Here is a 24533-nt window from a genome sequence, read left to right on the forward strand (position 1 = left end):
TGCTTGTCCTTTTCCCAAGTCTTCAAAATACACATAATAAATTCAGAGAACACCTGAAGTTTTTACTTTTTTATGTATGCAGACATTTATAGCACCATAACCAGAGAGACAGAGAGAGAGGGGGGGGGAATATCATTCAATCAACATAATCCCAGACTACCTCAAATTGATAAAGAAATGAATCCACATTGATCCCATCCATTCAGCAATATCCACAGTGTAGTAAAAAAACAGTCAAAATGGCCCATCTGATGGTCCATCAAAACTTTTTCTTTTCAAATGTCTATCACATCATCATGGATGTCATCAATTTTCATTTAATCACAATTCTGCAAGTGAATAAAATACTTCATATACAAAAAGTTAAGTACAATAATTTGCTTGTATCACTCTTTCCTCCACCTTAATTTGCCAAAATTTCTCTGCTACAATAAAAAAGGAGTAAAAACTATTGAAAATAATACTGTGAGGAATGGCACAGTGATATTACAAACTATAGTGCATATAAAAGCCACCCTGAGTGGCGTTTTTTTTTTTAAATCATGTGGTGGCATAGAAACAATTCTGAGCGCAAAGTCTTCTATAAAACTATAAACTTGATGATTTATCTCTGTCTCCTTGTCCTCTCTGCTTTTTTTGTTTGAATATTTATTTTATTTATTTATTATTTAAACTTATATACCGCCCTATCTCCCAAAGGACTCAGGGCGGTTTACAGGCATATAAAAAACATCAATATACAAATTAAAATAATCATTAAAAGACTTATTCTAATGCCAATAGTTAATACCAATTGTTAAAAATAGAAATATAAATATTAAAATCGATAAATAACCTGTCAGATCTATGGGATACGAGGGAGACAAGATACCATTCTGGTTTGAATTGGAAAGAAAAGTCTGAACCTAAATACAGGAACTATAAGTTGGTATCAACTCCAAGCAGCTGCTTATCAACAAAAAACTAAATTCTCATGTCCTATTAAGCAGATACACTGAAAGGGAAAAAAAGAATTTAGATTACAGAAATTTAGTGATCTGATATATTTATTTTAACACCCAATTATCTTAGTTAGGGTGGGGATTTCTTGATTGTTTTGTTAACCACCTGTTCATGTAGTATGTGTGTGTGTGCGGGGGGGGGGGGTCTGAATAAAAGAAGAACGTGCAGATGTTCAGAAAGTGTAATATTTGCAAATCTACCATATTCTTTCCCAGGCTCTGACAAGTGCATTACAGAAGGAAAGAGACAAATTTTTCCCATGGAGAACAAACTCTTCCTGTGAAATGCAGAACTAGGAAAGAGACTTATAAGAAAAAATCCTAATAACATTGCAAATTTCAAGGAAATATCTCAAAAGGTATTTCAAAAGAGGAGAGAAAATATGTAAGTTTTATATCTATAGTACTGCAATATATATATAACTACCAGTAGGTGGGTACTTGTAATTAAAAAAATGTTTGGGCTACCTTAGCCAGCCAGTAAGTCACATTACAGAGTTCCTAGTACCTTATAGTACTTTTTCCTCCTAGGAGAATTATCATTTGTGAACTATCACATTGAGGCTCTAGATGAAAAGCAAGATAAGCAAAGTCTCTCAGTTACATATTATTTTGTATAACTGATCGGCCCTAATAAAGATACAGCTGTCAGCAAACAGAAACATCTATAGTCATATTAGAAAAACATATATGTAGGATTAGACTTGGTTTACACTTCAAATGCACAGGAAATTCTAAGTGGGAAATCCCAAGATTGAGAATCTATCTATCTATAACCTGAAATAAAATTGAGCTAGATGCTCTGATAGATCTATCAACATATATCAATGTTTTTCAAATTTGGCAACTTTAAAGATGCATATACATCAACTTCCAGAAGTCTACTGGAATGCTATCCATGCAATTCTGGAAGTCCACACATTTTAGTATTGTAAATTTGAAAAACCCTGTCAAAAATGGGCAAATCCTTTTTAGGGAACTGCTTTGATCGCCTTTAAAAAAAACCAACAGATTATCCCGAGCAGCATATCTATGAAGGAAGACTCTAATAGAAACATGCTTTATGCATATAACTATAGAAAGGCATCTAAGGATCACTAATCTCCCCACCTTCATGGACCATAATTTATGAGAAGAAAGTTCGTAGTTTGGAGAAAGGGACCTAAATTTAATACTGAATTTCAAAGCATGTATGTAAAGAACTTAAAAGAAAAAGATATAGTAGAAAGTTTTGAAATGTGTTTAAAGAAAAGTTTAGCATTTTAACAAGGATGAAAAAAAGTAAGGTCAAAGTATCTGAAAGAATACAGTGAATTATTACAAAGATTATTATATGCAAATAGAAATATATATTATTTCCACAGCAAGGAAGATAAAGCAGAAATGGTTAAATTGGTTATTTTATTCAAAGCAGAGAATATATTTCAGTAAGTTTTTCATTTGGATATTACTCCTGGTTTTTGTATTTGTGATGAAAAAAAGAAAGAAACTTTGACTTTGGTTTTGTCGATTAGATAATTTTGTTGTTTAGATAAATTTGTCATTATAGAAATGGCTACTTATATACTAATGTGTAAAAGCAAAAGTTGAGGATGGAGAGTTTTTATCTTGTACTGAGCTAGGAAGAGTCGGAAATCAGCACCTGTTTTTTCTTTTTTCCCTTGTATCTTACATTTCCCACCCCCTTTCTTTTCTATTTCTCTTTGTATTATTTACAGATAGATAGATAGATAGATAGATAGATAGATAGATAGATAGATAGATAGATAGATAGATAGATAGATAGATAGATAGATAGATAGATAAAACAATAAAAGCAGATAGTAAAAAAACAACAACCTGGAATAAAATTATTGTCAAGGAATTTACTGAACATGATCATATAAGCAGCCAAGCTGAACTAATTTAAGGGGCCCTACCTTCTTCATATGAATGCTACCCAATTTAATATAGACTCTCTGTCTCATGGTGTAATTAAATGAAAATTAAAAATAGTCTTAAAAAGCAGCTGCTTCCAGATAAGTAGCATTCCCTGCACTCAAGGCTATTTGAAACACCACTGTTCAACACATTTTGAGAAAAGGTCCCAGAAATGGGACAACCTGATCTTGGAGCAGGATGCTAAAAGCAATGAAACTAAGAATAGAAAAGTAAAAGAGGCAAGTATCCCCTGCAAAAGGGTAAGAGAGAAGCATAAGAAAAGAAGGAAGTATCCCCAGCATACCTTCATAACCATAGCAGAACATACTGTATGGGTTGATTCTACCTAGAACAGAGAGCCTTTAATCTATCAGACCCAAGCCTAATGGATTTTTTGAGTAACAACTATCTGATGATACCAATACTTTGAACTGCTACTAGAAGCTAACTGGCAGTATTCAAAAAAACTGATGGTAAATAGCTTCTTCCTGAGAGAATGCTGAGTCAGCTGCAACTTCCAAAAAGGTTCAAGGGCAGCACCATCTAAAATGAATTTCAACAAACCAAATTATAAATGAAAGCATGAATTCCAAGTTTAGGAGAAACTAAAACTGCTGCAATATCTGAACTTGAGCAAAAGATTTCCTGGCTACAGCTTCCACCTAGTGATCAAAAAGGAGCTGCAAGTCCAAGAGAATCCCAAATTGCCTACCTTCTCTTTCAGGTGTTGTGCAATCCCAGCAAGAACTAAAGATGAAAATCCTGAAAGGATGTTCCATGAACACCTATTTTATCCCATTGGGAGTCATCCTAAGCCTTTTTATCCCATCCAGTACCTCACAATTTCAGATATGTCATCAAGACCTCCACAGCATTTCCTATTCAACCCAATATAGGAATGTAAAACTTGATATCATCTGCATATTGATCATTCTTCACCCCATACCAATGAATGATTTCTCTTAAGAAGTTAAAGAGTCAGAGAGAGGTCTGAGTCTAGAGGCACAATACATTAGAATATTCAGATATTTCTTTCACCCCCTCCAGTATAAAGAAGAACAGAAATGCAAATGCCTTCAACAATCATAAATAATCAGCCATGTATTTTAGCTGTTTTTCCTAAGTTTTCTCTTTCTTTGGGACTTTTTTTCCTGCAATTTAAAGGAAAAACATGTAAATAGACCACTTTTTAAAAACCTATCAAAATATATAGAAAATCCTCTTTATTAATAATTATTCTATCTTCTCTAGAACAGATCCATCAATTAACAATAATGTTGCAAAAAAAGCACAAGTTCTAGAGAGCAGAGGAGAAATATCTAAATACATTAATTAGATTATATTGTTTATATATTGAAGCATGTCATATCCTATCATATGCCTATCCTATGTCATGTGGAAAATTATGTTATATTTCACAATATATATTCTAGTAGACTTTATAGCTCTTTTAATTTATTATAGCTCTTAATTTATTATAGATATAAAGCATCTATTTTTATCTGGTTAATGTATTCCTACTTTATTTATTTTATTTATTTATTTATTCAATTTTTATACCGCCCTTCTCCCGAAGGACTCAGGGCGGTGTACAGCCAAGGTAAAAAGACAATGTAATCTATCTATCTATCTATCTATCTATCTATCTATCTATCTATCTATCTATCTATCTATCTATCTATAATACAAAGAGAAATAGAAAAGAATTTACTTCATAGTAAAAGCAGCATTTGAGCAACATTTGAAGATATTTTGCCAAATAGGTATCATGTAAATATGAAAGAGAACTAGGTATATCTTCTAGTATATTTTACCTCTGCATTATACAATGATATAATCACAAATTGAAAGCATATGCACCAAAACAAATTCCTTGTGTGTCCAATCACACTTGGCCAATAAAATTCTATTCTATTCTATTCTATTCTAAAACTCAAGCATGAAATAAAACATCCTTAGGCAAAGGTTTTGTTGTGACTCCGGCTCCCGCACCTGTCCTCATGGAGGAGGTTGACTCTGAGAGTGATGGGGAGGAGCCGATAAGGCCTCCCTCCCCCGGACCCTCCTCCTCCCTGGCATCGCCCCAGATTCCAGCTCCAGGCCAGGAGGAGGAGCTGACAAGGCCTCCCTCCCCCGGACCCTCCTCCTCCCTGGCAACGCCTCCGGCTCCAGCTGCTGAGGATCAATCTTGGATTGACCTGAGGCATGACGAAAAGATAAGCGTGTGCAGCAAAGGAAGAGGTGTGGCAAACTCAGAGATTGCTGAGTCACTGAGCCACACCCCAGAGGGGATAAAACCGGGTGGAGTTGCCATCTGGCCCTTGTGACAGACAAAAGGCTACCAAGTGTGAACTGCAGATCGGTCATTTGGGAGTTAAAAGGCCTGGACTGTGCAAAGGATTTTTCTGTGAGCTCTTGGCAACGGATGTTGGACACGTGGGCTTCTGTCTCCGTAAGAGATAAAGAACTCGGAACTTGGCAGGCCTTTGCACTGTCACTGCCAAGTCTGTCATCCACTACAGGAAGTCAGGTCTGTTGTAAATATAAAGGACTGTGAAACACACGTCTGTGCATCTTCTTTGTGAGGTGGAGAGGGGACAGAACAGGTTTCTAGTTCTCTCCGGCACTTTGGGAAAGGAGAAAGCCTTTGAATTAGTGGGAGAAAGGAGGGAGGACATGATCATAAAACCACAAAATAGAGAAAAAAACAGCTTACTGATTCAGATATATTATATGAAATATTTTCCATGTTTCTTAACCATGGTCCTGTATTTCTATTCTTCAAAAATTTTAACTCTTTGAATTGTGAAGTGTTAGGAGTTTTTTGTTATCCACAGTAAAGTTAACAATTATGGGCAAATCTAATATTATGAGAACTAGAATAGGTAGGGAAAAGATACAAGTGGATGGAAATATAAAAAATGGTACCTAAAGACGGGGAGCTGGTATGATAGACTATATATATGGCGTGGCTGGGATTTCTCACTTTTCTGTGTTGTTGGGGAAGTATGGGTAATGAGTTGTTGTTATCTTCAACATAAATGGAGGGAGGGAACTATTGTAGAGCTTATGTTTGTTTTCTGTCTCAAAATGATAGGAAACTCCACTTCCATTTTTTGTAAGTATTAGCTATAGAGTTCGGAAATCACAAAAACAGAATTAAATGATCTCAGGTTGTCCAATTTTGTCTCCTTGTTATGTTATTATGTCATGGTAATGATGATCTAATAGCTGACCAGCTGCTGTAATGTTGTAATACTGTCACACTGTAACAATGATGCAGTGGTCAGCAGGGTTATTTGACTCATTACCACTTTAAGAGGCTGTTTTATAAGAGGCCCTGTGAGGGTGTCTCTCCGTGTGTGCTTCTGTGCTGTAGCTGATGATTGATTGCCTGACTTTGCTTAGTAGGTGTATGTCTATATTCCTTCTGGCTAAACCTCTATTTGAAAGACAAACCTGTTTACTGTATTTTGTTCCTATCTCCAAATAGTCACACTGTGTGCACTCTGACATATTATACAGAATAGAGAATAACACAGTTGGAAGGGACCTTAGAGAACTTCTAGTTCAGGGGTCAGCAACCTTAAACACTCAAAGAGCCACTTAGGCCTGTTTCCCACAGAAAACAAAACACTGGGAGCCACAAAACCTGGGAGGGTATGGCCAACTCCACCTCACTAACTCCCACCCAGCCACGCTTACTCAGGTTTTGTGACTCCGTGTTTTGTATGGGAAATAGGTAACTCCCTCTCTGTCTCTCTCTCTCTCTCTCTGTATCTTTTTCTCTCTCATCTTTCTTTTTATCTATCTCCCTCCCTATCTTTCTCTTTCCCTCATCTTTCTTTTTCTATCACCCTCATCCCTCTTTCACTATTCTGTCTCTTTCTCTTTCTTTCTCTCCCCCTCGCTCTGTGTGTGTGTGTGTGTGTGTGTGTGTGTGTGTGTGTGTGTGTGCGCGCGCGCGTGCACACGTGTGTGTGTGTGTGTGTGTCGCTTTCTCTCGCTCCCTGCATCTGTCTCTTCTCACTCTCGGGAAAACCCTGCAGCCCTGCATGCTCTCTTTTGGGCTTTTTTCTTCCTTTTGAAAAGCTGGGCTGGCGGAGCAATGAGAGCAACCTGCAGCAGAGGCTTCCCTCCTCATCCCCCCCTTCTTCTCCTCTTGTGCGCACCCTCCTGGCCCTGCCACAGCAGGCTTTCCAAAAGGAAGGAAGAAAAACAGCTGGCGAAAGCCCCAAAGAGAGCACGCAGGACTGCAGGGCTTTCCAGTGAGAAGAGACAGAGGCAGGGAACGAGAGAGCACAACCCACCCACCCACCCACTCACAGACAGACAGACACATACACACACACAGACACACACACAGAGAGATAGTGAGGGAGACTGACTGATGGGTGAGCGTCTTTGGCGAGGGTTTCTCCTTCCCTCCTCCCTTCTTCCTGCTCAATCCTACTTTGGGACAGAGGAGTGCGCACTGGAAATGTGTGTTGGGGTGACATGGGAGGTTATCTTCTGACCTTCCGCTGCAAGAGCCAGACCACACCTTTCTGCCATCCAACTCATCAATGGGGGCGCTTCTGCCGGGCCATCTCCACATTCCACTCCACCCCACTCCCGCTGGGCTGTTGTGATCGGCAGGGCAGGGGTGCACTTCCCCATGCCGGCCCCTTCTTTCTCTTGGCCCTGCTGACAAGGGAAGAAGGCCAGGCTTGGGGGAATCTGCCCCCACCATTCACTCCCAGCAGTCTTTGCTGGTGGCAACAGCAAATGTACCAGGCGGAATCCTGTTGCCTCAGAAAGGCAAGTGCAGGGGTGCTTTGCTCCTGCACTAAGGGTCCAACCATGCCACTGCTGTGACAGGGCAACAGGGAACCGTGGCAGAGGACCCAAAGAGCTGCATGCCTCCAGAGCCACAGTTTGCCAACTCCTGTTCTAGTCCAATCTTCGTGTTCAAGCAGGAGACCCTATACCATTTCAGACAAATGACTGTCCAATCTATTCTTCTAGTGATGGAACAACTACAACTTCTAGAAGCAAGTCCTTCCACAGGTTAATTCTTCTTACTGTCAGATAATTTCTCCATAATTCTAGATTGGATCTCTCCTTGATTAGTTTCCATTCATTGCTTCCTATCCTGACTTCAGGTGCTTTGGAGAATAGGTTGCCCTCGTTTTGTCTGGGACAGCTCCTCAAATATTGGAAGATTGCGGTTTTGTTATCCCAATCCTTGTCATCATTAGAGTAGACATATCCAGTTCCTGCAATTGTTCATCACGTTTTAACATCCAGCTGCCAAAACTGGGTGCAGTATTGCAAGTTTGGTCTTACTAAAGCAGTATAAAGCAGCACTTGATATGATCTTAATATTATCTCTCTGTTGATGCAGCCTAGAATTGCATTGGCCCTTTTGGCCGCTGCAACACACTGCTGGCTCATATTTAAGTGGTTGGCCACTAGGACTTACAGATCCTTTCATAGTTACTGTTATTAAGCTAGGTACCACCTATTCTATACCTGTGCATTTGGTTTTTCTTAGTTTTCTCACTACTAATACTCATTTTGTTAGATAGGACCCATTGTTCAAGTCTGTCAAGATCCCTCTGGATCTTGAGTCTATCTTCTAAAGTATTGGCTATTCCACTCAGCATGGTGTGATCTGCAATTCACCTCATTGAAGTCATTTATAATTCTTTATGAAATTATTCATGAATCGTTTTAGAAGTAATGCTTTTAGTCAAAATAAGGAGTACAAAACCAACTTTGATACTGAAATAATTAAGGGTAATCCACTTTCACAAACTTATTTTATTTTTAGTGCTCAAGCCATGTGTTCCATCTTCAATAACTTGCTGAATGTTACATGAGTGACAGGCAATGGCAATGGCATCAAAATAAGAAAGATATAGAGATGACTCAACCTTTCTATTTCACTTACTGCTGCACATGGGCCTTAGGAGATCAAGCTAGGTAATTTGCTCCACATAAAAGAAAGTTCGCTATCTTTAAATTTTTGTTATTGTTTTAGCCTAATTCTTTATCCTATATGATGACATATTTGAGCCAATGGGTTAGAAACAATCTAGCTTTTGAATTCACAGTGATAGGTTTAGTGTGGTATGAAATAGCACTAGCTGTGTCCAAAGAACAAATCTAAGGAACTCAAGTATCAACTTGGTAACAAAATAGGAGTGGCAGCATGACCATTTAAATTAATTTTAATTGGCTGTGCAGGCATTATCTAAGCTCTTCTATCAGAGATCTTCTACATAGTATAGGCAAGTAGAGTACGAACACAATCCTTTAAACTACTTTAGCTTGTTCTCAAACCCAAGGAAAATTTGGAGATTTGAGATGTTTAAAGGAATTTTTGGATCTTTGTCTGTAGATGCATGTAGTCTGCATGCATACGTCAACTCCCCGACCTCCGGTCTTTTAAACGCGAACTCAAGACTTTTTTATTCCCCCGTGCAGGGCTAGCTTGAAGGAATTTTAAGAGGGGTTTTAGGATTGTTTATTTTATTGTTAATTTTAAATTTGGCCAGTTTATAATTAGTTTTTAATATGTTTTTAAGCTTATTTATGTATGAATTGTTTTTATTTGGTTGTTCACCGCCCTGAGTCCTTCGGGAGAAGGGCGGTATAAAAATCTAATTAAATAAATAAATAAAATAGTCTAAAACTTCCAATATTGATTCTTGGCAGTACAAAAATTACTAAATAAAGCAAGTAAATTTAGACAGCTCTGTTCGTGGTGGATAAAGAAAGCCCAATATGAAGTTAAATTACTTATAAAAGTAGTTACAATCTATTTTTTTCTTTTTATTTGTGGAGATACAAAGATACTACTTTAGCTTTTAGTGAATACTATTTATTGTTGGGAGAACAGGTAACTTATGGAGCACATGCTTCAACAAAAGGTCATATTTATCGATCAACCAGTCAAATATAAATATCTAAGTCTAACTCTAAGCTTTACAATTACACTTCCTTATGAAAGAAAGGTAGGAGTACAATATTCTCTATAGTAATTTTTGTTGCTATTTAGGATAGGCAGAAAGTGCTTTGAGAATCAATTGCAGGAGAGTGTTCTGACTTCGATCAATAATCTATTAGTCCCTTTAAATTAAAATTAGATTCATCAAATGCCCTTGAGAAGCCTCAAAGCATTCTGTTCTTCTTATTTCATTCACGCATGTTATTCCCAAATCAGTGTAAAAGAGGAAAAATATTTCACTCTGAAAGCTATTCAATTTCTGTATTGCTCTCAAAAGCTTTTTTTTATGATAGTGGTAGGAGACCCAGAAAAATAAATAAATAAATAAATAAATAAATAAATAAATAAATAAATAAATTTGCTCTCCCAAATATTTCAATGCCCTCCAATTAGAATGTTCAAGCTGCTAACATCATTAAACAAAAACAAAGAGCTAGCTCTAAGTACAATTTTCAAATTGATAAGATCAAAGAAGTATCCACCTAAGAAAAGTAAGGGTAGAATAAGCTGCTATTTAATTCTACCTACTGCAGGAAAACAGGAATCCATAGCACTTATTTGAAGAGTTACTGAACCAAAAGGATTTCTTATATATGAACCCTATTTCTGAAGGAAAATGTCCAAATATTGTCATTACACAACAGATTGAAGTGATATATAAGTATATCAATATATGCAAACCTACTGTATTTCCTTGAAAATAAGACCCAACTAGAAAATAAGCCCGATTTTTGTGTGCTCCTAATATAAGCCCTGCCCCCAAAATAAGCCCCAATTAAGGTTGTCATAAGCCGGGGGTGCGGGTGGGTGTGGCCAGCACCAGAGCAGTGAGGGTACAGGGGCCAACGGTATCAGACAGCAGCTGCAGCCCGCACAATGCAGGTGAGTTGATTATCTCCCCACGCAGCAGATAGAGACAGAAGCAAGGTAGGAAGACAGGCAACCATGACGCGCTGCATCAGGTTCAAAGAAAGCCAAGAATCGGTGGGCCAGAAAAAACTGGTGGCCACAGGAGGCTCATCTTTACATAGCGGCACCAGCAACAGACCAAGGCAAAAGCATAGGAGGGAAGGCAGGCGACCCCAGACATGGGGCATGGGCTGTAGAAAAGCTGAGTCAGTTCACTGGAGCAGGTGGCCAACTGCAGGAGCAATGTCTTTGCATGGCGACAGTGACAGCAGATGCAGGCAGAGGCATGGGGGGAAAGCAGGTGATCCAGATGCACTGCTCGGGCCACAAGAAAACAGAGTCTGGCTGGAACAGGTGGCCGACTGCAGGAAGTTTGTCTTCGTGCAGCAATATTGGCAGGAGATGGGAGGCGGAGGCAGAGGCATGGGGAAAGACAGACAATCCAGACCTGCCATGCGGGCAGCAAGCAAGTCAAGAAATGATATGACAGAGTGGAGGAGCAGCTGAAGGAGGCTTGTCGTTGTGTCTCTCACTTGCCTTTCCCCCATGCCTCTGCCTCTGTCTGTTGCCGCTGCACAAAGACAAACCTCTCGTGACCGGTCCATCAACCCTCAGCTCTCCTGCGATTGACACAGCACGTCCGGGTCACATGGCTCCTCTCTGTGCTTCTGCCTCCATCTGCTGCTTAGATAGATAATCATCTCACCTGTGCTGCAGCTGGACACCATCGGCCCCCACACACTCACTGCCTTTTGTGCACATGCCGGGCGGGGCCAGAAGCCAGGCTGATCACCCTGATATCATGTTTCCCCAAAAATAAGTCCTAATGCTTATTTTGGAGCCCCAAAAATATAAGACTGGATCTTATTTTCAGGGAAACATGGTAGCTCTCTCTTTAAAGTCAGCTAGCTTTTCTGGTAGATTGCATATGGGTGAACTCATTCTGCCCATCTTTATTAACACAGAGTATTGATGCACAATGGAGGTGGCAGCCTGCATTGCACTGGATTGTAGATACTTTGAAATGTCATCTACAGATACATATAAGTAAATAAAAAGTTCCAGGCCTGAATTTTTCTATCTTTTGTTGGTTTTACTTATAAAATAAAACAAACCATTGTTTGCTAATATTCTACCATCTTCTGTTCTTGAGCATCACAAGAATATAGGACACATAGTGTGGCTGTTTTCTGTCCAGATCATGTGGTCAGTAAAATTAGGATCCCTTACATATTATGTTTAAGATATAGTTAACCAGGAAGATCACTGTTGGGCATAATTTGGGTGGGTTAAATGTTTTTCCTTCTCAGTTGTTTCATTTTTTTATATTTTTCTTTCCCTTCATTTTTTAACTGGGACAGGTAAAACAGGGATCTGACACCAGCTTTGGTGATTCAATGCATATCCTGACATATTTTGCAAATAAATTAATTATATGATTTCAAATTATATACATTGCATTATTTTACAATGACATGCTGATGCACATTAATCTTTTTTTCCTTTCAACCTACGAAGGTAAGCCTCAATTTGTATTGAGATCCAACATACCGTATTTTTTGCTCCGTAATATGCTCCTGACCATAAGACGCACCTAAATTTAGAGGACAAAAACAAGAAAAAAAAATTGCCTCTGCGTCCCAGCATCCATCTAGTAATGATCTGGCTAGCATCCCTGCAGCAAGCACCAAGCAGCTTGCCTCCTCCATGTCTGCTTTGCCTCCAAGCAGCTGATCGGCAGTTGGATCAGCTTCCCATAATATCGCTGAGCAGATGTTCCAAGTGACAGGGATTGCTGCCACCATTCGCCGCTGCAGCCTGTCACCCATATTTGTTCCATAAAATGCAGACATTTCCACATACTTTTGGAAAGAAAAAAAAGTGCATCCTATAGAGCGAAAAATACAATAATTCCTTCTTATATAAATTCCTTAGGTCTGAGAATGTATCATGTATACTTAATATGGAGTAATGCTGATTTCATTTTCAATGTTCAAGTCCGTCAAGTTGCTACTATATCTTGATCCTGTTTCTAGTGTTCCTGCCAGCTTAGTGTCATCTGCAAATTTGATGAGTTTCCCTTCTATCTCATCTAAATCATTTATGAAGATATGGTAGAGTACTGGCCTAAGACAGAGCCTTGGGGTGCCCCACTACATTCTCTTCATGCAGATGCAGTTCCATTAAGGACTACATGAATGTGGTTAGTCAGACAGTTATGAATCCAACTGATGGTGATGGTGTCTAACCCGCATTTTTCTGTTTAGTAAGTTATGATCAAGTTTATCAAATGCCTTACTGAAGTCCAAGTAAATTATATCCATAGCATTTCTCTGGTCCACTAATTTTGTCACATTGTCAAAAAGTGCAATAATGTTTGTGTGGCATGATCTATTTTTGACAAACCCATGTTGATTTCCAGTTATAAATAGATATTCACGGATTCGTTACCTGATTATCTTTTCCAGAATCTTCCAAGGTATTGATGTCAGGCTGATAGGTCTGTGGTTTCCTGGATCTATTTTTTCCCCTTTTTTGAAATGGGAACTACAGTACATCAGCCCTTTTCCACTCATCTGGTAGTTACCTGGAGCTACAGGATTTTTGAAAGTTGTAGTTCTAAGATCGTATCGGCCAGTTCCTTCAAAACCTTAAGTGTAATCCATCTGGTTCTAGTGATATGAACTCATCTAGAATGGATAGATAGTCTCTTACCATTTTCTTGCTTATTTTTGACTTGCATTCTTAATTTGAATTTTACTTATTTATAAGCATGTGAGCAACTAGTTATTGTATATATTTATTGTATATATTTATATACATTTTTTAAAATGTAAAATATTTAGCTCAAGTGGTAGATGAGATGTTTAAGGAAGTGAATTATGCTTTACAGGTATATAAATATATTCATGATAGTGAATATATTTTGATAAATTGAAGGACTTTAATGTTCTGGCTGATTAAAAATAGAACACACATTTCTGAAATCTCTTTCGTTTTTACTACAAATGCACATGCAGAAATTTAATGCACTTCTTTCAGACCAGCTGAGTTTTCAAAGAATCAGTAGTTGTAAAGCAAATGGCATTTCCTGGAATGCTGTTAGGAAAGTGGGAACACTAAGTTCTGAATCTTTCCAGAGAAGAAGCAATTTGAGGGTGAATCGTGAAGTGTTGCATTTGGTCAAAACATTCTATTAACCCTAATTTCTATTGGCACCAGAAAGAGTCAGGATATGTGCATACACACATGCATCTCCACATGTGAATACACTGCAGAAATACAAAACCTACATCTCACATACTTTAGAAGGAAAGTCAAAAGGAAACACCAAAGTTCAACCAAAGTACAAGTAATTAGAACCAGATTCTTTGCTGCTGATACGTGTACTTTATTGTAGAAGTTATTTATAAGCCCCAAACTCTTCTTGTAAGGTATCATTTAATTTTCATGTCTAGTCTGGGACAAAAAAATCTGCTTTTAATTATCTTCTGGAAGAGGCCTTTGTTAAGTCATTTGTGTGTGTTCTATTTTTTTTTCCATGTGTTGTTCAAAGATATTTTATACTTTAAGATTCAGAATAATATGTGATTTGCTCATTATACACTTGAAAAAGACACTATTTGGGATACATATTCTAGAGGAAAATATAATGTGGGAAGAGAGATGAAGAAAGAGTGAGAGCAGGAGTAAAATAAATGCGATCACAGATGGTTGTCGGACTGGACTAGTAACCTGGCCATGACCCTGCACTCAAGAATATACTGTACGTGACCAGGTCACAGAAGGCTCTGGCTGGGTCTTCTTGCTGGCTTAAGAATGGCTCCCTGCTATTTTTGACACATATTTTAGAACAGGTGCAGTTCACTGAGGACAATGAAGAAAACAAACTGGCATTATAAAACACTCCCCCCCCTTTTCTTCAAGGTTTTTTTCCCTTTCCAATCAAAATACGGCAAGAAAGAAACTTCAAGATATATACTTTTATTTCAGCATCTTTTTACATCTACATTTCCAAGCTGGTGGTCTTCTAAGTCTGCAGAAACTATAACTTATACTCATCCCAACACATCTGGGAAACATTAAGCCAAGAAAGGCAGCAAAAGGATTCAAAATAGGAAAATACTTAGAAAACCATAAGTTAATCAAATAAATGCTGTATGCCCTTACCATGAATTTTCAGTTTAACGTTCTGCAGATATGCTAAATAGCAACTACTATTATCAACCAACACGATCACTGCTATAAAATGAACCACAGAAATAATTTTGCAATGTTTTAAAGGCCCATGAAAAACAACTGCTGCACCAGAGTTGACATCATGACATCGTCATCTTCATTTTTTAAAATTCACTCCTAATCTGTTTCAATTTCTGAGAGTTAAAAAAGAAAACTTGTAGTGGTAACAGTTTCAACTAGGGAATAATTGTCCAGCCAGGCCTTTTTATTTTCTCAAATATTTTTGTAGTAGTGAGTTTATTATCTTTTACCACTATTACATTCAGCTTTGTGTTTAAAACAATTATATTGCAAAATACCTCATTTTAATTTGTGCCCATATTTTTCAGATATTGATTTTATTTAGTAAATGTACATTTCTTTTAAAAAGCTAATTTCTCTACTTTGCTTATTTGATAGGACAAAAAAAATGAAAAATATCCTCCTTTAGTCTGAAGTTCATCTATAAGTTCAACTGTAATTACAGAAGATCTAGAAAATTAAATACCTACACTGATTTTGTTTGGCTACATTTATCCCATCTTTTTCTTCATTTTGTGGAAGAGAAAATATTATCTAATCTTCAAAATCACAGGAATGCAACATAAAGAGATATCACCATAAAGATTATTCTATTTATTGTAGTCTTCCGGTTACAATACATTTTCCATATATCGGACAATATAGCCACCAACCTAAAAAGGTTTATACCACAAAGTAGACCCCTGTTTGAATTTACTAAGTTCAAGATAGCCAAAGAGACAAGCAAAGTCCTTACTTGGTCTTTAAGTTGCCATATAATCTTTGTTGGCTTTATTGCAAGAAACCTGTAACAGCCCAGAGAACTCCCACAACATGGTTCTATCTGTGGCATTTGTCAAAATTTTGTTGTTGTTAGTTGTGAAGTCGTGTCTGACTCACCCTCTACCAATCTCTGGAGTCCATTTAAGCTCATGCCTACTGCTTCAGTGACTCCATCCAGCCATCTCATTCTCTGTCATCCCCTTTTCCTTTTGCCCTCAATCTTTCCCAGCATTAGGTTCTTCTCCAGTGAGTCCTTCCTTCTCATTAGGTGGTCAAAGTATTTGAATTTCATCTTCAGGATCTGGCCTTCTAAAGAGCAGTCAGGGTTGATCTCCTCTAGGACTGACCAGTTTGATTGCCCTGCAGTCCAAGGAGTCTGGAGTCTTCTCCAGAACCATAGTTCAAAAGCCTCAATTCTTTGGTGCTCAGCCTTTCTTATGGTCCAACTTTCACAGACATACATTGCAACTGGGAAAACCATAGCCTATACACACTTTGTTTTCAGGATGATGTCTAGATTTGCCATAACTTTCCTCTCCAGGAGCAAGCATCTTTTAATTTCTTGGCTACAGTCAAGAAGGAAAATAAAATCCATCACTATCTCAATTTCTTCCCCATCTATCTGACAGGAATTGAGAGGGCCAGATGTTATGATATTAGTTTTCTTAATGTTGCATTTAAAGGCAACCTTTGCACTCTCATTCTTCATCAAGAGTCTCTTTAGTTCTTCTTTACTTTCTGCCATTAGAGAGGTATCATCTGCATATCTTAAGTTGTTGTTATTTCTCCTGGAAATCTTAATTTCAACTTTTGATTCATCTAGCCCCGCCTTTCTCATGATGTGCTCTGCATGTAAATTAAATAGGGAAGGCGACAGTATACAGCCTTGCTGGATTCCTTTCCCAATTTTGAACCAATTAGTGGTTCTGTGTCCAGTTCTCACTGTTGCTTCTTGACCCACATATAGGTTTATCAAATAAGATGGTCTGGTACTCCCATCTCTTTAAGAATTTCCCATAATTCGTTGGGATCCACACAATCAAAGGCTTTAGCATAGTCAATGAAACAGAAGTAGTTGTTTTTTCTGGAACTCCCTAGCTTTCTCCATGATCCAGCATATGTTGGCAATTTGATCTTTAGTTCTTCTGCCTCTTCGAAATCCTGCCTATACTTCTGATAGTTCTCAATCCACATACTTGTAGGACTTTAAGCAAAACTTTACTAGTATGTGAAATGAGTGCAGTGGTGCAATAGTTTGAACATTCTTTGGCATTGCCTTTCTTTGGAATTAGAATGTAAACTGACCTTTTCCAATCCTGTGGCCACTGTTGAGTTTTCCAAATTTGCTGGCAAATTGAGTGTAGCACTTTTACTGCATCGACTTTTACAATTTTGAATAGCTCAGCTGGAATACTATCACCACCACCAGCTTTATTGTTGCTCAGGTTGCCTAAGGCCTATTTGAATTCACATTCTAGGATGTCTGGCTTGAGGTCAGTGACCACCCCAATGTGGTTATCAGAGACATTAAGCTCATTCTTGTATAGTTCTTCTGTGTAATTTTGCCACCTCATAACATAACATAACATAATAACAGAGTTGGAAGGGACCTTGGAGATCTTCTAGTCCAACCCCCTGCCCAAGCAGGAAACTCTACACCACTTCAGACAAATGGCTATCCAACATTTTCTTTAAAATGTCCAGTGTTGGAACATTCACAACTTCTGCAGGCAAATTGCTCCACTTATAGTTGTTCCACTTACCTCTTCTTAATCTCTTCTGCCTCTGTTAGGTCCTGCCATTTTGGTCCTTTACCATGCCCATCTTTGCATGAAGCGTTCCCTTCATATCCCCAATTTTCTTGAGGAGATTTCTGGTCCTCCATATTCTATTGTTTTCTTCTATTTCTTTGCACTGTTCATTCCCTTCTTTCCTTAGCTATTTGCAAAGCTTCCTCAGACAGCCATTTTGCTTTCTTGCATTTCTTTTTCTTTGGAATGGTTTTAGTTGCTACCTCTTGTACAATGTTGCGGACCTCCATCCATAGTTCTTCAGGCACTCTGTCTATCAGATCTAATTCCTTAAATTTTGCAATAAGAAGCTCATGAGCTGAGCCACAGTCAGCTCCTGGTCTTGTTTTTACTGACTGTATAGAACTTCTTCATCTTTGGCTGCAGAGCACATAATCAATCTGATTTCTGTGTTGACCGTCTGCTGATGTCCATGTATAGAATCGTCTATTGGGTTGTTGGAAAAGAGTGTTTGCTACGATCATCGTATTCTCTTTACAAAATTCTATTAGCCTGTGTCCTGCTTCATTTTGTACTCCAAGGCCAAACTTGCCTGTTATTCCAGTTATCTTTTGGCTTCCTACTTTAGCATTCCAATCCTCCATGATGATAAGGATATCATTTTTTGATGTTAACTCTGTAAGGTGCTGTAGAGCTTCATAGAACCGGTCAATTTCATCCTCTTCAGCACCAGTGGTTGGGGTATAGTACTGTGATATTGAATGGTCTGCCTTGGATTTGAATTGAGATCATTCTGTCATTTTGGGGATTGTATCCCAGTATTGTTTTTTTTACTTTTTTATTGACTATTAAGGCTACTCCAATTCTTCTGAGGGATTCTTGCCTGCAGTGGTATACCTGATGGTCATCTGAATTAAATTCACCCATTCCTGTTCATTTTAGTTCGCTGATTCCTAAGATATTGATGTTCAGTCTTGTCATCTCGTTTGACCACGTTCAGTTTGCCTTCATTCATGAATCTTACATTCCAGGATCCTATGGAGTATAGCTCTTTACAGCATCAGACTTTCCTCTCACCACCAGATACATCCACAGATAAGTGTCCTTTCGGCTTTGTCAAAATTACTCATATGAATACATTGTTAAATATTTAACAATGGACCAAAGTGATAGGGTATTTTCAGAATAACATTTTACTTTTCATATACGATTTAAAAACACTTAAATATCTGAGGCCTTAGAAAGAAACACTTAGAAAATAGAAAGTATTTCTATTAAATTATTTCTTCCCAATATAATTGGTTGGCTGGGAATTCTGAATGTTATTATGTTCCAAAATATGTAAAGGTAGTCCTTGATTTATAACCACTTTGGTTACTAAGCAAGTTAGAGGTTAAGTGAATCATGCCCAATGTTATGCATTTTTTTGCTGATGTTGCTAAGCAAATTATCACAATTGTTAAGTGAATTTCATGTTTCTTAAGAGAATCTGGCTTTCCTTATTGTTGGCTGGAAAAGCCACAAATGATCACATGACAAGACACTGCAGCTATATAATCACATGACAAGACACTGCAGCTATATAAATACATACCAGCTGCCAAAAGTCTAAATTTTGATCATATGATCATGGGACACTATAACTATGAGTTTTAAATATAAAAAGTGTTTGCAAGTCATTTTGTTTAGTACAGTTGTAACTTTGAATGATCACAAGATGAGGACGACTTGCATCAGCAGTATCAAAAACAGCTGATTTAATGAGTCATGCTCTTTTCTTCCAAAATGGAAGTAAGGGTCCTACGTCTTAGATTGTATAGCTGCATCTGCAAATCTTCTATGTCCATATTTAACAGCCCTTCAGCTTTTGTGAATTGTAATACAGTACATGGCACTTTTCAATGGCAAATTCTTGTTTGAAATGTGTTTTAGGATGCATCCTAAACTTTTAAAAAATGTAATGGTACTATGCTCTCCATTACATATTAGAAAGCTCTGCAGGGCTGAATGATAGTATCTTTCCTAATGCTTTTCATCTAGAAATGACTGTGTTCCAATGGTGATACTAAAACATTAACTATTGGGATCATGTATTGCAGCCACTACAGTTAATGTGAATATTGACCCTGACCCTGTGATTGGAGTGTATCTTTTGTAATTCTGATCTATATCATTGTTCGTAGTCAGAAGATAAAGTCAGGATGCCTTATCACTCTGCTGACATACTGACAATGAGAGCTTCACATAATAAAGGTGCATGCAAAGTAATTGAAACCGTGCTATTTATTTAAACTTTTAAATTCAAAGGTTATGTTTTTTAAAAAACAAAACAAAACATGCTTTTCCTTTGACTGGATGGCTGCTTTTGCTTTTTCTTTTTTTTTTTTGCAAAAAGATCAAAGGAATTTTTAAGTAAAATTATGCTCAATATTCTTCAAAACTGACATTTGTTTTTCAAGTAATACTGTTGTAGTCTCAGAAGAAGACAGAGGGAATAAACAAACGAACTTAAAAATATCCCAAGACAGGCATTCCCACCTGATCTCTTCTTTTGAAATTTATCCAAGGTATGAGATGCAAGGGAGGAAGCAAATCACCACATTTATTAATGTACAATAAAATACACCCCTTTAGTTACCTTGCGATTGGTTTTGCATCCTACCCGTACAGATTTTATTTCTCTCTGTCTTTCAGGGGAAAACAACAGAAAACTTCTTTTTCTTCAAATATAAAAAGAATGGAACTGAAAATGCAGAGGAAATGTTCAATTCAACTCAAAATTGAACATTTCATCTGTTCTCTTTTAATTGAGTTGGCTGTTGTTGGATATAAAATCCACAGATGCACCTAAATTTATCACACTTTTCTGGATGAAGATAACATTCAATTTAATCAAAGTAAAATATTACATGATCTCAAAAATAGTATTTTGTGGGTAGCTGTGTGCTTCATTCCAGGAATGAAGGAAGGAATGGAGGCTTCACGGTAAAGCAATAACTCTTTATTAACAACTAACAGGCAAAAGGAACACACGAACGGCAAGTAAAAAAGGCAGTTTTACCGAGAGTGCACAACTTCTCTCACAGCTGCTATTTATATAGCAGCAGTCAACTATTGGCCAATGACGGCCGCTCATTTCTCTCGCCGGCTAAGGGGAAACGTCACAGCCAATAGGCAACGATTCTCAGTTGCCAAGAAGAGGCGTGGCTGCATACGCTACACTCCTCCCCCCTCAAATGGCACATGCATAATCCTGCAAATATGCGGGGCGCCTATGCAATCATCCCGATCGACGCAGTTCAGGGCTTCCACCAGGTTGACCAGAAGGAGGTAGTTTTAGAACCGCAGGAATAACCGAGACCGATGAGGGTGATATCTCAGGAGGGCTGGAGGGCAGCACCTCTGGAGGGCGGCACCTCTGGAGGGGTGGCCGATGGAAGAGTTGAACCCATCTGGTAACTTAGCCATCGGGAAATTGGTTGTAGGGGAACGTCGAAATTGCCGACCGGCTGAAAAGTAGGAACCAAAGGTAATCCATCAGGAGTCCTGTCCGGCGAATCTCGGGGTATTGCAGGGGCAGTGAATTTACATCCCTGAATCTGGTCCACATGACACCGCCAAATCCGCCCATCCTCAAGCTCCACCCTGGAAGAACAGGGCCCCATTACTTGGACAATTCGGCCTGGCAACCACAAGGGATCACCCCCATGGTTCTGGACAAAAACCCGTTCCCACTCAGTAAAGGTCCTGATACGGCTGGTCGAGTCCAATGGGGTATCAGAGGCATAATTGGGATGCAACATGTCTAGGGCTCTTCTCAGGCGCCAGCCCATGGGAAGCTCGGCTGGGCTGCGATTGGTCGTCGGGCATGGGGTAGTATGTTGTGCCAGGAGGTATTTCGTTAATTTCTCCTGCCATGTCCCCGACCTGCACCAGGTCAGGGCATCCTTAACAGACCAGACAGCTTGTTCAGCCCAGCCATTGCTGGCCGGATGGTAGGGCGCAACCTGGACATGCCTGATGTCCAAACTAGCCATGAACATCTGGAAAATGGCCGAGGTGAACTGTGGCCCGTTATCTGAAACTACCACATCAGGCAAACTGTGGGTGGCAAACATACGCTGCACTGTGGGAACTAGAGATAACATACAGAAGAAGATAGACAGGTAGGGAGGCTGTTTCACATGGCAGCTATCACACCCCTCCTCACATAAGATCATGCTTAAGATCCTATATTCTGCTTTGTACCTGCTACCCAAACTCCATTTATGCTGTATGACTCACATTTCCTGCTAGCCAAATACAGCAGACATCTATGAACAATAATAAGTTCAATACAAAATATGAGAAAAATAAGAGACTTTGAAAGCCAATGAGAGATACTGTACTAGTTAAGATGCTGGACTAGAAATAGATACAAATCCACTATAAGCTTTGGGAACTTTCTGCTTTCCGTTATCTCTCAGATCAACTTACCTGCAGGTAGGCTGTTTTAGGAGAGAAACATGAAGGAAGGGTAGTGATAGCAGTATCATGGTCAATCTAAAAAACTTTGCATGAGAAAAGACTTCTGAATGAATATACAACTAGCAGTACACTGAGCACATGAAGCGTTTGGCAGCAGAAAATCCTATCATGTTCTCTTTATTTATTTTTTTAAAAAATAAATTCTCAAGAATCTATTCATATTTTTAATTAAGTACCAGAATTTTTTTGGGCTGCATTAGAAATCTACACCATAGGACAGAAAACGGGAGCAAGTTTATAGTAGACTACTTATTCCTTGGAAATGGCTGCAATTTCTTACAGATGATAGAATGAACTGGTGTCCCAGACTCCAGATACTCTAAAGAAGCCAGCATTTTGAATGAATAAATCACTGCCCTCTCTCCCTTAGCTCTCAATCAGCACAATAATCTGGACTATTGTTAATTCGGCTCAACAGAATTACCACAGGGAATGCATGAATAGAACACAACACTGGAAATAAAACACCAGAGGGTACCCATGGGAGTAATTTTCCAGAGGAAAGCTAATACAATTATATCTTATTACAATCTTAAACAGTTACTTTTAATGATTTTTACTGTCAATCATTATTATAGTATCTCAGTTAATATAATTTTGATCAATTGAGTTCCAGGTTTGGAAATTAAAAAAATGGAAACTCTGAGAAGAGAACGGCTTCTAGCTCCCTATTTCCACTGATTCTTGAGGATGGCTCTTTTTCCTCTTTACTGAAATGGTTGTACCCTAACTATTTCTCAATATGGAACTTCATAATGCCAAGCCTTAGATGTATTCTACATTGATGGGAAACTACCAAAGATATTTCTTGAGAAATGGATCCTCAACTATTGATTATGCATTTATCCCATCCACAAGTGACTTTTCCATTATAGGATTCATTGATTTGTTTCTTTTTTTTTACTTTTGGCAGGCTGTTTCAAAGAGAAATCCAATGAATATGCATTCATTTTCAAATAAGTATTGTATAATTTTTTTATTAAGTTTTGTTTCTATCAGAACACAATAGTGTGCATTACATATTTTTATAGGAACTTTTTCTGTTAAAATTATTTATCCCATTTTATGTCCTAGCTGAAAGCAAAGAAAATGTGGGAGGTTTAATGCCGTTAATTTATTACATATTTGTCCAATAGCATGTGGACAGACTAAAACACCAGTGTTATAATCATAAGTAATATAATTGATTTTTAAAGTAATATTTATGTAACATTTTATTTGACAATTTCATGTTGCGGTAATTAAAGAAACTTAAAATTTTGCATCATAGTTAAAATCTTAAAATTAATGCACTGACTTAATGACTAGAATTATTTACAACTTAGAATCATATTCTCTCATAACTGTAGTGTCCCCCAATTAATTGGGATCATCCCAGGTATACTGGTGTGTTAATTGATTTATATACCTTCCTATGTGTTCCAGTTGGAAAGAGTCATTAGGGAACTAGCAAAATTATTTAAGTGAGTTATGCCTGAATTATTCTAAAAGATATGGAACTTGTATTTTTCTCCATAGGATGAAAAAATGTAACTGAGTATACTCATTAGACTGAATGATATGCTACCTTTTATAATTAGAACTAGCAGGTTTTTCATTATACTTCCCCCCCAATTGCTTAAACTACTACTATTATTACTACTACTACTACTTTTACCACCACTATTGTCAAAAGTTAATTATGAAAGCTTCAAACCTGTTGTTCGCTGGACAAAATATATTACAATGTAATATAGAGATAGTCTTTGACATTCAACTGTAATGGAGCAATTACATTTGAATGCCATGATGTCTGTTAAGCAAGATGGCCTCACTTAGTGATTCTCCTGCTCTCTCTGATGTGGCCAATAAACAAACATGCAGGTTATCACTCAGAGAATGGGTTGCCTCAACAGTAAGGGAGAAACTTGGAGAAATAACAAGGCTCAAACACACCTGTTCTATGTCTCCCAAGGGCTCCCCTCCAAGACTCCCTATGCTCCACTTCTGCACCTTTGGGAACAGTAGCTTTTTTGAGGGGGTGGAAGGAGTCCACCATAACTTTCAATAGCTATTAAGTGACTGATCATAAGTCAACATCTATCTGTATATTATTCAGAAAAATCTTACTTAGCTATTTTTTGTTTTCTCTGTACATATAAATAAACTTACCTCAATATGAAACAGAAACAGCAATGTATTAATTGTCCTTATATTTCTTAGAAACTGGCAATTTGTTTTGAATTGTACAGCACAGAAAGATCAAATTATTTTCAATATTTCACAAGACTTATTATTAGTTCTGAGATTCAATGGCAAGATTTTCTGAAATGAGTCTTCATAATTTTCACTGAGTTTCTCCTATTGAATGTTTTCAAAATTATTAGAATACTTACTTTGATTGCCACATTCAAATACAAAAGATATCTA

General features: G+C 37.9%; 1 protein-coding gene across 4 annotated transcripts in view; it reads right to left on the bottom strand.

Moving 5' to 3' along the window:
• The window catches only part of RARB (retinoic acid receptor beta), a 506722-nt gene that overhangs the window by 105449 nt on the left and 376740 nt on the right, over positions 1 to 24533 (bottom strand). The gene's annotated exons all lie outside the window — the stretch shown is intronic.

The sequence above is a fragment of the Ahaetulla prasina genome, chromosome 4 (genome assembly GCF_028640845.1).
Source record: "Ahaetulla prasina isolate Xishuangbanna chromosome 4, ASM2864084v1, whole genome shotgun sequence".
Taxonomy (NCBI): Eukaryota; Metazoa; Chordata; class Lepidosauria; order Squamata; family Colubridae; genus Ahaetulla; species Ahaetulla prasina.